The 13,234-nt window shown below is 37.2% G+C and overlaps 1 protein-coding gene across 2 annotated transcripts in view; it reads right to left on the minus strand.

Moving 5' to 3' along the window:
* PYGO1 (pygopus family PHD finger 1) overlaps nucleotides 1-13,234 on the minus strand; it is a 49,749-nt gene that overhangs the window by 34,829 nt on the left and 1,686 nt on the right. The window lies entirely within an intron of this gene.

A 13,234-nucleotide genomic window follows, 5' to 3' on the forward strand; every position in this document is an offset into this window, starting at 1 on the left:
AGGCTACTGCTGACTGGAAGCCTTAATAGATAACATGAAGAACTGATTAACAAATATATGTTATATGTTGTATTACATACTGTGTTCTTACAATAAAGTAGGCTAGAGAAAAGATATAATTAAGAAATCATAAGAAAGAGAAAATACATTTATAGTACTATATTTATCATACTATATGTTTTCATTGTCTATTTACAAGATGAATCATCTGTCTGAAATGGGGGGCAACCAAGGTTGAAGACCTCAATCTACGGTATATATCAAGCAATTCAGCTTTTTCTGGTAACGTCATGGCTTTTCTGTTTCTTGGGAGCACTTCCAGCATCACTAGTGGCACTTTGTATGGGTCCCATGGTGTTATTTAAGGTTTATGGTACAGCACTAAAGATGATGAAAAATATGTGAGAACCAAAAGGTACTATTTTTTACTGTGATGTGCAATTTATTGGAGAAATGAACTGCTTTCATAGAGATGATTAGCACCATGTGGTATTTTAAGCAGATACTTGCAACATTTGACCTCACCACAATAGCAATAGGAGGTGGCTATGAAATTACAGTAGTACAGTAAGTATACTTTTATGCAGTTATGATTTAATACTGCATCATTGTTTACATTCCTCTCTACTGCAAATGGTGCCACGTAGGGTCTGCAAATGCTTGTGTAAGTTTTGATAAATTTTAACTTTTTATAATAGATTTGTGTAAGTTTTACGGTAGTAAATAATAAAGTAGACTAGTGTCTACATATATTTTATGCACTCATGACAGACTTAACTTTTTCTTAATTTGTTGGTATTTCTAGGCTACAGGGTTCATCTGTTGAGTTTTTTCAATTTGTTGCAATTCTTCAAAAAATCTCAGGTTCAAACCCATGTTGTTCAAAGGTATACTGTATATGTGTGTGTGTGTGTGTATATGATACGTAAACATATCTTCAAAGATATATGATATATAAAGATATCTTTATAAGGACAGCTAATGTCATTTATTTTTTATCTACCTACACTATATGGCCTTATCCATAGGCAATAAATGTTTGTTGAATTAAATTGAGTCCAAGTGTTCTTTGTTTTTGTTAGTTCCTTCATTTGCTATAGTATATTTCAACAGTTAATTAACAATTAAAAGACAAAAACTAAGAAAATTTCCACAATACCAGATTGTTACAAAACTGAAGGGAAGAGGATTACCATTTAATAACATTAATTCAGTGAATGTTTACTGTGTCAGATACTGGGATAAGCACTTTATATACATTATTTCATCTGATCCTCAAAGAATTCTATGGCTATACCCATTTTATAGATGAGAAAACAGAGGCTCAGATTTAAGTAACTTGCCCAAGGTCACAGAGTTGTGTCTTTCTGACTCGAAAGCCTATATGTGAAGTTTTAAACTATGTATCAGTGGTTCTCAAACTTCAGTATGCATAAAGATTACCCCAAAAGTGTGTTAAAATGTAGATTCCTGAGTTCTACTCCCAAAGATTCTGATTGAGTAGTTCTGGGATAAAGCCCATGAACTTGGATTTCTAACAATCTCCCTCAGGTAATACAGATACTGGTGGTCCATCAACCACACACTGAGTAGCAATGTACAATTCTCTCCCCTAGGCTACACTACTTTGCTTTTTAAGCTTTATGACAAATACTGTAGTCAGTACTTTTTAAAAAATCACTGTGTTTTTGTAGGAAATAGACATGCTCATTATAAAGAAGTATCAGCAATGCATACAAATACAAAGAAAAAAATCAATCACGCTGTTCACATCATTCTATACTCTCTGCTTGATCTCTATTAGGCTATGCCAACAAGGTGTGCTAGAGGGAGACTGGAAGGCTGGAGGACAAAAATAAATATGATGCTTCTGTTCCTCTCCATGGCACCCCTGGCCTGACGTCTACTCTCCTGCATTGGCAGTTTGTTTCAGTCATAGCAGTTGCGGTAAATCTAGTTTGTAGTATTTCCAACACTTGCAGAAACAGACTTCTGCGCTCCTCAGAGACACCTGCACCAGGTGTCTGGGTCCCAGGCCTACAGGGCTGCTCTTCCAAGCCCAGAGGTATTAATACCAGCTTAAACAGTATTCCTTTCTCAGAGATCTGAATTTACACTCCACAGGGCCCCTCCTCTGAGTTTGTACAATTTAATAATTTCAGCCTCATTCCTTTGTTCCACAGCCTTAGGAATGGCAGCTGGTTCTCACAGTTGCTATCTCTGTGAAAACTTCAGCATCTTATTTTTGCTACTTAAATCTCTGTTAGCAATACTTTATATTATTTGTTAAAAATAACTGGTATGGTTTCTGTTTCCTGACCAAATCCTAGTTGATTTACATTTCAAGTCCCATCAGCCAGAAACTATCATTACTATTAACATCAATAAAGCTGCTAAAGTTTGTTAATTTAAAAAAGAGAGAGGCCGGGCATGGTGGCTCATGCCTGTAATCCCAGCACTTTGGGAGGCCAAGGCAGGCAGATCACCTGAAGTCAGGAGTTTGAGACCAGCCTGGCCAACATGGTGAAACCCTGTCTCTACTAAAAGTACAAAAATTAGCCGGGTGTGGTGGTGGGTGCCTGTAATCCCAGCTACTCGGGAGGCTGAGACAGTAGAATCGCTTGAATCCGGGAGGCGGAGGTTGCAGTGAGCCGCCGAGATTGTGCCACTGCACTCCAGCCTGGGCGACAGATCAAGACTCCTTCTCAAAAAAAAAAAAAAAAAAAAGAGAAGTGGGGGAAAAATTCTGTAAAGCAGTCTTGTTCCATCATCTTAACTTAGAAGTCTGTTGGATACAACATCCATGTTCTTTTCCTTAATCTTCATAAACCTATGAGGTAGGTGTGAAAGTAAAATAAATCTTAGAGCCCCAAAATCACTAAGCCAAGGGAAAGGTCAAGCTGAGAACTACGTAGCTAGGCAAACCTGCCTCCCATTCTATTCCTAAATAAGATACCAACAAAGATAAAAAAAAAACTACATACCTCCCTCACGATTTGCTCACAAGGAAGAGTTCTGTTGAATTTCACCCTGCCAATGTAAACTGATAGCTTATCTTCAAAGATGTGGGACAGAAAGTCATCTCTGCTCATCTGAGACAAATGCATATCTGATCGGTTTCTCTGCCCTGTTGTTTATGTAAAAATAGAGATTCACTGAGCCAGACTAAATTAAGTATTCAGTGAAAGGCTGATCAAGGATTCAAAAGAATGCAAACTTTTGTCTCTTATCTGCCTATGACCTGGATGCCTGCCTACCCCTCACCCCGCCGCTAGCCAATGTATCAATATTAGTTGATGTCTCATGTCTACCTAAAATGTATAAAAGCAAGCTGTATCCCCACCACCTTGGGCTCAGGAACCCCTGAGGCTGTGTCATGGGTGCATGCTTAACCTTGGCAAAATAAACTTTCTAAATTGATTGAAATCTGTCTCAGATACTTTTGAGTTCACAAAGCAAGTCATTCCCAATTTTTAAAAAGTTAAGAAAAAATAAATGTAAAGCAGTCACACCATTGGTCAAAAGAAGCAATGAAATCTAAAACTAGGTTTTTGTTTTAAGTGTATAGTCGGTGACTTTTATTCACCTGGTTATATAACCATCATTACCATCTAATTCCTGAACATTATCATCATCCCCAAAAGAAACCCTATCCCATCAACAGTCACTCCTCATTCCTCCACCCCCTGACAATTACTAATCTACTTTTTTTTTTTTGAGACAGAGTCTCGCTCTATCACCCAGGCAGGAGGGCAGTGGCACAATCTTGGCTCACTGCAACCTCCTCTGCCTCCCAGGTTGAGGTTCAAGCAATTTCCCTGCCTCGGCCTCCCGAGCAACTGGGATTACAGGTGGCTGCCACCACGCTTGGCGAATTTTTGTATTTGTAGTAGAGACCTGGTTTCACCATGTTGGCCAGGCTGGTCTCGAACACCTGACCTCAAGTGATCTACCTGCTTCAACCTTAATCTACTTTCTATTTATAATATGCCTATTCCGGACATTTCATATAAATGGAATCATACAATATGTAGCTTTTTGTATATGGCTTCTTTCGTTTAGCATAACATTTTCAAGGTTCATCCATGTTGTAGTATGTATCAGTATTTCACTCCATTTTATGGCTGATTAACATTCCAATATATAAATATACCACATTTTGTTTATTCATTCACTAGCTGATGGACATTTCGGTTATTTCCACTTTTGGGGCTATTATGAATAATACTTCTATAAATATTCTTGTACAAGTTTTTTTTTGTACAAGTTTTTGTGTGAGCATGTTTTCAATCCTCTTGAGTATCTATCTAGAGGTGGAATCACTGGGTCATATAGCAATTTTATGTTTAACTCTGAGAAACTGCCAAACTGTTTTCCACAGCGGCTGCATCATTTTATATTTTCATCTGCAAGGTATGAGGGTTACAATCCACATCCTCACCAACATTTTTCTGTTTTTGTTTTAATATAGCCTCCTAGTGAATGAATATAAAGTGATATCTCATTGTGGTTTTGATTTGCATTTCCATAATGACTAATGATGCCAAGCATCTTTTTATGTACTTATGGACCATATATATCTTTTCTTTGGAGAAATGTCTATTCAATCCTTTGGCCATTCATTTCTTAGGTTGTATTTTGTTGTGAATTATAAAAATTCTTTATATATTCTGGATACTAAACTCTTAGCTACAAGATTTGCAAACATTTTCTTCCATCGTGCGGATTGTCTATTTTTACTGACAGTATCCCTTGACACTCACAATTTTAAAATTTTGATGAAGTCCAATTTATCTATTTCTTCTTTGGTTAACTGAGTAAAACTAAGCTTATCTACCTCTAAGATACTAGTTGCCTCCCTAAAATCTTATCCATACACTAAGTCTTCCTCAGTGACTCACAGAAGGCAAAATTAGAAACTTCTGGTTCAAATTAAAAGAACTTCTATATTTTAGTTTTAATTTGATGTTATAATCCCACTTGGGAAGATGGTAAATAAAGAATTGACAGTAAGAGCCAGTGCTCTCCTCAAGGTCATTTTTTTTCAAATTTGATGGTTTAAATAAACCTATTACCAATTTATAATTATTCAGTAGTCCATATAAAATGATGACTGCAGATTAATAATTTGCATGCAGTTTTTCTATAACACCATATACCCACATACTGAACAGAGAAATGTGATGTCCTTGAATCTGAATACCTTGAGATGGTGATGAGTCTGATATGGAAAAAGAATTAGCAATGGTCTTAGAAGTCAAATAATAAAGTGGTTATATAAACAAACGAAGGTGCCAAACTTCAAAGTCCTATCTTCCCTAACATGTCATGAGTATTTCATTTTAACAAAAGTATAAATAGAAAAAGGTAATTCTTAAAAATAAAACAATTATTAATAAATTAATCTCCAATCTCTAATCTAGGACATCTAAATTATTACTCATAGCATTCTTTCTTATTTTATAAGCGACTGGGTCTTGCTCTGTCACCCAGGCTGGAGTGCAGTGGCACCATCACAACTCACTGCAACCTTGAATTCCTGGGTTCAAGCAATCTTACTACTTCAGCCTCTCAAAGTGCTGAGATTACAGGCATAAACCACCACATCCAGCCCACAGCATTCTTAAGACTACTGAACAGACATAATATTACAATTAAAATGCTGTAATTTATAAATGGACAAAATATACTCTTAATGGTATCTATCATCTTTGCTTACTTTTCAAGAATCAAATAATTGCTTATACTTACTATACAGCAAAATTCTGACGCTTGAAATCATTGAAATAACTTTTTCATTTTCAAGCAATCTGTGAGCAAAACCACCTAAAATTCTTTTTTGAACATTGAGTTTTATGGTATTAATTTTATATTTAAGAATCTAACATTTCCCTCTGTAAAACAAATCTTCACATTCCCACTGGTCTCCCACTTACCTCTTTGTGTTACTGAGGTCCATGGGGTTTAAGGTTGCTTAGAAAGGTAAAGCTTAGGAGAGTAGGTGGATGGTATTCACATGTGAAGATAACTATACAATAATACCTCTGATAATGAACTTCTTTCATGAACGAAGTCAGGCAAACTTTTAGCCAAAAAAAACTCAGAAATCATGGGGAACAAAGTTGCAGATATTCATAAATATTATTCAATAAACAGCTTCTATTTGTCTTTTCCAACAAAACGGTGAAACCTCAGAGTTTTCTGCTTAAAAATTTTTTTTTTGTTCATTGTTTTCTTTCTGTAAGAAGAAAACCATTTCTGTTCTCTTCACACCCACTCCTAATCAAAATAAGAATCTGCTGTAGGTTATTTACATTTATTGATTGATTAAATATACCTAAAAGAGAATGTTGATCACATTACTTAAACAGAGTGTGTATTTTAGACCTGTTTCTGATGTTAATAGCAAACAGATAACTTAGAAGGCAGAAGACAATGTTCTAAGTGGTTCACACATATTAACCAATTTAATCCTTCCAACAACTCCATGAGATAAGTACCATTATTATTCTCACTTTGCAGCTGAGGAAACTGATGCAGAGATGTTAAGTAACTTGCCAAGGACCATACAGCTAATAAATGGCAGAGCTGGGATAAAAACCTTGGCAGTCAGGCTCACAGTTACAATGCTGTACTGTTTCTCATTATTGCACTTAGCACATCTACAAAGATTAGGGATAAAAAAGCAGATCTGAAATCATTCTTGACCATACTTTAAGGCTAATTTTGATGTTAAAGATGACTTAGACCTATCAGGTTGCCTAAAACAAGAATGTCAGAAGACAGAACTGTATCATCTTCCCAGGAGGTAACTTCTCTACACACCTGGGAAAAGCAAACCAGGAAGACTAATGACTTGAAGTTACTGAAACCTCTTCATTAATGTTCATCAAATTGGATTTCAGAAACATTTATTGAGCTTGTAGAAGTATAAAATAAATAAAAGTAATAATTCCTCCCCGTAAGGATCTTATAACCTATAGGAAACAATATTTTTCTTTTGAAACTCTTAAGTTTAATGTGATAAACACTATGATAGAGATAAGCACAGGATACTGAGGGAACATAAGGAACTCCCACCTAATCTTGGCTGAGTGGGGAGCTCAGGAAAACATCCTGGGAGATTTCAACTGAACTGAAACTTTGAGGATGAGTATCACCCAAAGGTGGGAGAAAAAGAGGGCATGTTTAGCAGAAGGGATAGAATATGCAAAGGAAGTTTTAAAGGCAGGAGAGACCACGACAACATTTAGAGAGGAAGTGTGAATACTGCAGGACTGGAGCATAAGAAATAGGGAAAGCACTTCGTGGAGTGTGAAGAATAGAGGACTAAGTGGTAGACCTGGGCCAAATGAAAAAGAGCCAACATAAGAAAGTTTGATTTTTACTCTAAAGGTAATAGGAAACCACTGAATAATTTTACAAAAGAGAGTGACGTGACTCAATTGTGTTTGGGGACCACTATGGCAATGCAGCATAGTAGCTAAGATCTTGGGCCCTAGATTTTGAGTTCTGGCTTTGCCGCTTCCTCACTGGGTAAACTTATATATGTTACTTAAGCACATACTACTTAACCTCTCTGAACATCAATTCCTCGACTGTAAACCAACAATAGTATCTAATTCACATATTTACTGAGAGGATTAAGCAAGAAGATCCATTTAAAACACTCAGCAAAGTACTTGGTAAGCTATTCATCACTATCAGTAGCAACGTGGAAATGGATTAAGAGGGACTAAGGGGGAAGCCATGAAACCAATGAGAGGGTTACTGAAATAATCAAAGGGATAAGCAAAACCTAAAATAAAGCAGCAGCTATGGAAAGGTCAAGAAGTCAATGGGTTCAAAACATTAAGGAGAGGCCGGGCGCAGTGGCTCATGCCTATAATCCCAGCACTTTGGGAGGCTGAGGTGGGCGGATCACCTGAGGTCAGGAGTTTGAGACCAGCCTGGCCAACATGATGAAATCACCCCTCTACTAAAAATAGAAAAATTAGCCGGGCGTGGTGGCACGTGCCTATAATCCCAGCTACTCTGGAGGCTGAGGCAGGAGAATCGCTTGAACCTGGGAGGCAGAGGTTGCAGTGAGCCAAGATCATGCCACTGCACTCCAGCCTGGGAGACAGAGCAAGGATCCACCTCAAAAAAAAAAAAAAAAAAATTAAGGAGACAGAAATTCTAGGACTTTGGGACAGTGTTGCGTGGGAGTAGGGGATGGATAAAGATGGCCATGTTCCCCAAGAGAGGGAATATGGGAGAAAAAGAATCATGGACATCTCATGGATAGAAACATTTTATTCCACACATTAAAAACAAAATTCATTTATCTACCCCTCATTAGTCCATTCTTCCTTCATTAGCTGTAACACCACTCTCTCATGGTTTTTCTCCTACCTCTCTGACTACTCCTTCACATTCTGCTTTTCAGCATCTTTTTCCCCCCTTGTCTCCCAAATGTTAGTGTTTCCAAAGTTGGTGTTTTCAATGCTTTTCTCTTTTTACTTCTCACTCTCTCTTGCATGAGCTCATATACTCCCAAGGCATTAATTAGTATTCACCTGTTTACTGATGACTTCTAGAGCTCTACTTCTGGGTGAACTCAACCCAGTTCCAAACCATATACATCCATTGTATACACTGGAATATCCCAGGAGGATGCTCATTCAATGTGTCTAAAACCAAACTCACTTTCCTGATAATCTGCCTAGCTCTTACATGGACCAATTTTAAAAACAAAAACAAAAAATCCTTTCCTTCAGACTTTCTCTCACAGGCTCTTCCCCAACCCCCAATTTGTGACTGCATAAATTATGCTCCTTCTCCAATCTTAATCCAAATCCTCTATATTCATCCCATCGAGACAGTCTATATTTTCTTGTAAAGTCCATTTTTAGTAACTTTTATGACATTTCTGTACTACTCCATTCTAAAATACATCCTTATCCCTTCTATGTTATTTCTAACTCTGGTTAAAAGCGCTGAAATAAATGCCCTTGACTTCCTTCTTCATCTCTAAATTTCTTTCTTTCTCCATTCTCTTTTTCTCCAAGACTAAACTTCCATGTGTATACCTGATGCTAACCTTGTTCCCTTAGCTGCAAAGACCTGATTTATGAGAATAGAAACCTTGTCTGTCTCATCTCCAACTACTGGAATGATTGTATAGCTCATGGTCCATATTTTTTAAACATGTATTGAATGTTTTATTAATTAATGAATTATCCTCTTTCTGGTGCCTTTCCAGTTTTTCCCCTGTCCTTCTACAATGGGTTCTTCTGTAAATCTACAAATATGTTTAAGTCTTTTTCCAATGAAAAAAAAAAGACTCATATTTTCTCTTGACTATCTTTTTAAGATATTTGCTATGTCTTTCTGTCTACCATCAAGCTTCTTTTAAGTTTTAAGCCACATCTTCATCATTTAATCTTTTACCACATTTTTTTGTTTGTTTTTGTTTTCTTTTGTTTTGAGACAGGGTCTTGCTCTGTCACCTAGGCTGGAGTGCATTGGTGTGAACATGGCCCATTGCAGCCTCGACCTCCTGGGCTCAAGGGATCCTCCTACCTCAGCCTCCTGAGTAGCTGGGACTACGGGTGCACACCAACACTAATTTTTAAACTTTGTAGAGATGGGTTCTCCATATGTTGTCCAGGCTGGTGTCAAACTCCTGGGCTGAAGTGATGCTCTCGCCTGAGCCTCCCAAAGTGCTGGGATTATAGGCATGAGCTACCACACCTGGTCCCACGTTAATGTTCAACACTTTGAAATGTGGTTTCCTCCTAAAACTGCCTTCTCAAAATCACAAGAGACCTCCTAGACCCTTTCTCACATTTTTATCTCCTCTGATGCTTTCTGTACATCACTTAAGACAAAAGAACACTCACTACTTCTTAGAACTCTTCTCCTTCCTTGATTCCCCAAAAGATGTGTTCCTTTATTTCCTATAAATAATCACAGCCCTTATCATGCTATTTGTAGCTATTTATTTGTCACTGTCCTGTACTAGACTTAACAATTTCTTGAAGACAGGTGTCATACCTTTTTTTTTTTTTTTTTTTGGTGGGGGCAGATAGGGTCTCACTCCAACTGCCCAGGCGGGAATGGAATGGTGCAATCTCAGCTCACTGCAGCCTCAACCTCCCTGGGCTCAGGTGATTCTCCCACCTCAGCCTCCCACGTAGCTAAGACCACAGGCACATGCCACCATGCCCAGCTAATTTTTTGTACTTTTAGTAGAGACAGGTTGTTGCCCAGGCTGCTCTTAAACTCCTGGAGTCAAGTAATCCACCTGCCTCGGCCTTCCAAGGTGCTGGGATTACAAGCGTGAGCCACCGCACCCAGCCAGGTGTCATATCTTAATTAGTGCATTCCCACTATATGGCACTGTGATTGCTCTATAAATATTTGTTGAATAAATGAATGAATATTGCCATCAGATCAATGCCTAAAAGAGTTCTAGGAATACTGGAGAACGGGAGTGTTGGTTAAAATAACGATGGCAGTTGACATTCTAAGGGAAAAGGGCAAGTAAAAGTAGTATGAGGGGAAATGGACTGTCAGAAAGCAGCATAATTCATGTATTCACTCATTCATTCATTTGACATTTACTATGGGCAAGGCAAAAAAGATAATCAAGACATAGTACCTGTCCTCATAGATCTGTCTTATAATCAAAAGCTGAAGGTTTGGGGGTGGAGTGTTAAGAACTGGTAGAAAATAAGAGTAAGATACTGTGTCACTAAAGAGTAATTCTAAATCTAATGTTAAAATATAAGGACAGTTTGCAAGACCACAGCCAGCTGCTTCTGGTCTACTCACAACTTTATAATCTAGGTCTATTAGTGGCATTTCTCAAACTTCAGTATGCATAAGGAGCACCTGGGGATCTTGTTAAAGATGCAGAAGTCCCAACTCTGTGGATCCCAGAAGTCCTGATTCCGTAGATCCACGAATCTATATTTTAATAAGCAACGCAAGTGATTATGATGCTTTTGGTCTGCAGAGCATGCTACTGTAAAGTCCTCAGTCATTCATGTTTTAATTTTGCCATATCTGAGTTCTACCTATAATATTACTTTCTTAATAATTCATGTAATTGCTATATGTGTGTTAATAATTCATTTAAATTGCTATATGTGTGTATTTATACACATATATATCTTAGCCTTATCCTAAGCAAGGTATTTGGTGACTTTTTTGTTTTAATACATATAAAATAAATACACAACCATTAAAAAGGTCTGTCTCTATTACATCAGCAGATAGGAAACAGTTTGAAAAGCACTGCTCCAGAGTTTATGCCCTGCAAACACCACATCCTGCATGCAGTCTGATGATATAAATTACATTAAATAACAAAAAGTTCCAGGGCAATGAAGTTCAGCAGAATGGTGCTTCAGAAGAGCTAATCATAATAATCCAAAAAAATTTTTAATGAATGTTCTAATTATTACAAAATGACATTAAGAAAATTCTCCCCATAACATAAAAATATTGACTTTTTATTTTAAAAAGTGTTTTGTCTTTTATTCTGGTACTTAACTCTCAGAATATTCTTGAGCTGACACCGGAGCCAACCCCAATAGCTACGCCATAGAACTTAACAGCAGTTGGAACAAAATGAAGATATATCTGTGTTCTTGACCCACAATAAAACACTCATCCATTTTATTTAGAATTAAATTTGATTAGGACTGATAATTCAGTTCAAAGGTATAAACTTGATAGCTCTTTCTTTTCCTTTAACCCCAAAACAATTTATAATAGTAGGCAAAATTATACAGCAAAAATATCAGGGGAATAATTGTATCTCAGGAAGGTCTATTCCTTAAAGGCTTTGGCAACTCACAACCACAAACAGAAAAAGACAATTAAAATATTTCACCAAATTAAAGGTTGTGCTGATATTAAGCCTTTAAAAACAATATTCTCTAAATTATGTTTTCTCTTAAATGGCTAAGAAAATCATTTTCTACCAAAATACTCTTGAGGGGATGTCTTTTGGATTGTGTGTCACAAGCTAGTTCTATACATGTTTAATTTCTAGTCACATTGAACAAAAACAAAAATGAATGACTGTGGTCTTTCATCTCTACATCACTTAAGTCAGCCGGAAATTTACCTTCCTACTTACTGATTTATAAAGCATTTTACCCTGTTTACCCTGTTTGGATGACTATTGCAATCGCCTCCCTACTAGTCTCCCCTGCTTCAGCCTTTTCTCTACAGTCTATTCTCCGCACAGCAGCTTAAGATGCCCTGTTTAAAATGTCAGATCACTCACTCTTATGCTCAAAACTCTACAGACCTTTTCTCAGAGTAAAAGCCAAAGTCTTTTAAATGGCACACCAGGCCCTCTAATACACAATCATCCTATAGCCGACAGCATTAAGACTACTGAACGACTGTAATTTTACTATTAAAATGCTATAATTTAAAAATGGACAAAATGTACTCTTAATGGTATCTATCACCTTTGCTCACTTTTCAAGAATCAAATAATTCTTGATCCTACCCCTTAGCCCCTGTCACAGGACTCTTTCCTTGGTCACTTTGCTGCAGTTACAATAGCTTCTTTGCTGTTGATTGCACACACTGGGCATATTCCAGACACAGGGGCTTTGCATTTGCTGTTGCTTTTCAGAGACTGCTCTTCCCACGTGAATTCATATGGTCCTGGCTCTATCACTTCCTTTAGGTCTTTGCTCAAACATTATCTTCCAGGTGAACCCTTTCATGATCACCTTAAATACAATCCATACTTCCCACCCCCACACATATTTCCTCTCCTCTATTCCTGTTTTGTTGTCCACCATACCACCTACGATTTGACATTCTGTATCTACTGTTTATCATTTGTTTATCCCACAAGAGGGTGAACTCCTACTGGATGAAGATTGTCTATCTGCTTTGTTCACTGCTGTATCCCAGTAACAAGAACAGTATCTAGCACATAGTAGATGTTCAATAAATATTTGCTTAATGAACAGTGAGTATTACTCCAACTCTAGAACTTTCAGTCTTAACCTTATTAAGAGCTAAAAGGCATCCCCCAATTTCCGGGTGGCATTTGACTTTTGTGAACTTATATGCAGTATCTTTTGTTTGACACATGGTTCCCTCTGATTTTTCTTAGATGATGGTAACACGAAAGGAAAATTCCTAACCAGTGCGCAAGAAATAAGAAAATCAACCACGCATAACACTGATTTTAGATAATATCTTATCCATAAAC

Source organism: Gorilla gorilla, chromosome 16, assembly GCF_029281585.2.
Source record: "Gorilla gorilla gorilla isolate KB3781 chromosome 16, NHGRI_mGorGor1-v2.1_pri, whole genome shotgun sequence".
Classification (NCBI taxonomy): Eukaryota; Metazoa; Chordata; class Mammalia; order Primates; family Hominidae; genus Gorilla; species Gorilla gorilla.